General features: G+C 49.4%; 1 long non-coding RNA gene across 16 annotated transcripts; it reads left to right on the top strand.

Moving 5' to 3' along the window:
• Positions 1 to 756: 756 nt before the first annotated feature.
• LOC127917455 (uncharacterized) lies at positions 757 to 1,551 on the top strand. 16 transcript variants are annotated; one of them, XR_008097376.1, is made up of 4 exons: positions 761 to 793; positions 846 to 897; positions 1,002 to 1,183; positions 1,373 to 1,551. It is a non-coding gene; the product is annotated as an uncharacterized LOC127917455 (long non-coding RNA). The 16 variants fall into 16 exon arrangements; XR_008097374.1 differs by having other exon boundaries at positions 950 to 1,183; XR_008097364.1 differs by adding an exon at positions 1,302 to 1,343 and having other exon boundaries at positions 767 to 871; positions 924 to 1,183; positions 1,399 to 1,551.
• Positions 1,552 to 1,877: the final 326 nt, after the last annotated feature.

The raw sequence follows: 1,877 nt of genomic DNA, 5'->3' as shown, positions 1-1,877 counted from the left end.
TATCAGTATGGACCAGCATGTCACTCCTAGCTGACTTCCTGGGTATATCAGTATGGACCAGCATGTCACTCCTAGCTACTTCCTGGGTATATCAGTATGGACCAGCATGTCACTCCTAGCTACTTCCTGGGTATATCAGTATGGACCAGCATGTCACTCCTAGCTACTTCCTGGGTATATCAGTATGGACCAGCATGTCACTCCTAGCTACTTCCTGGATATATCAGTATGGACCATCATGTCACTCCTAGCTACTTCCTGGGTATAACAGTATGGACCATCATGTCACTCCTAGCTACTTCCTGGGTATAACAGTATGGACCAGCATGTCACTCCTAGCTACTTCCTGGGTATATCAGTATGGACCAGCATGTCACCTAGCTACTTCCTGGGTATATCAGTATGGACCAGCATGTCACTCCTAGCTACTTCCTGGGTATATCAGTATGGACCAGCATGTCACTCCTAGCTACTTCCTGGGTATATCAGTATGGACCAGCATGTCACTCCTAGCTACTTCCTGGGTATATCAGTATGGACCAGCATGTCACTCCCAGCTACTTCCTGGGTATAACAGTATGGACCAGCATGTCACTCCTAGCCACTTCCTGGCATCCAAACATGACAATATGAATGAATGATGGCACACACTTCCTGGGAGCAGCAGGTTAGACACTGATCTGGGAACAGCTTAGACACTGATCTGCATTAGACACTGAAAGCAGGTTGTGACACTGATCTGGGAGCATGGTTAATGATGGCAGCAGGTTAGACACTGATCTGGGAGCAGCAGGTTAGACACTGATCTGGGAACAGCAGGTTAGACACTGATCTGGGAACAGCAGGTTAGACACTGATCTGGGAGCAGCAGGTTAGACACTGATCTGGGAACAGCAGGTTAGACACTGATCTGGGGGCAGCAGGTTAGACACTGATCTGGGAGCAGCAGGTTAGACACTGATCTGGGAGCAGCAGGTTAGACACTGATCTGAGAGCAGCAGGTTAGACACTGATCTGGGAGCAGCAGGTTAGACACTGATCTGGGAGCAGCAGGTTAGACACTGATCTGGGAGCAGCAGGTTAGACACTGATCTGGGAGCAGCAGGTTAGACACTGATCTGGGAGCAGCAGGTTAGACACTGATCTGGGAGCAGCAGGTTAGACACTGATCTGGGAGCAGCAGGTTAGACACTGATCTGGGAGCAGCAGACACTGATCTGGGAGCAGCAGACACTGATCTGGGAGCAGCAGGTTACACTGATCTGGGAGGAGGAGGTTAGACACTGATCTGGGAGCAGCAGACACTGATCTGGGAGGAGCAGACACTGATCTGGGAGCAGCAGGTTGTGGGACACTGATCTGGGAGCAGCAGGTTAGACACTGATCTGGGAGCAGCAGGTTAGACACTGATCTGGGAGGAGCAGGTTAGCGTTTGGTGCCAGTGGTTAGTTTGCTGAAGTGTAGTGTATATCTGCTGCTCGGGGTCACTGTCCCCCTTTAACACCAAGCATGAGGCCTAAAGGCAGCGATGGACTGGGTAACGAACTACTGAAACAGAGAGAACCCCGTTCTATCTCTGACGTGGTAAGGAACTACTGAAACAGAAGAGAACCCCGTTCTATCTACGTGGTAAGGAACTAATGAAACAGAAGAATGACTATCTACGGCGTGATTTTTGTCCTGTCAAACTCAGTGGATGAGGTCTTCCCCCTGAGGTCTTCTGTCTCCCCCTGAGGTCTCCACCCCTGAGGTCTTCGAGATTTGATCGATTCTGCCTCCCCCAAAAAGTCAAACGTCCTTGTCACTATTGTGTGAAGTCTTATGGTGTTGTAAGTGATGATGATGATGATATTGATGATTATGATGATGATGATATT

The sequence above is a fragment of the Oncorhynchus keta genome, unplaced genomic scaffold (genome assembly GCF_023373465.1).
Source record: "Oncorhynchus keta strain PuntledgeMale-10-30-2019 unplaced genomic scaffold, Oket_V2 Un_contig_1147_pilon_pilon, whole genome shotgun sequence".
Classification (NCBI taxonomy): Eukaryota; Metazoa; Chordata; class Actinopteri; order Salmoniformes; family Salmonidae; genus Oncorhynchus; species Oncorhynchus keta.
The sequence above is the reverse complement of the archived record's forward strand: the minus strand, read 5'-3'. Positions and strand labels throughout refer to the sequence as shown.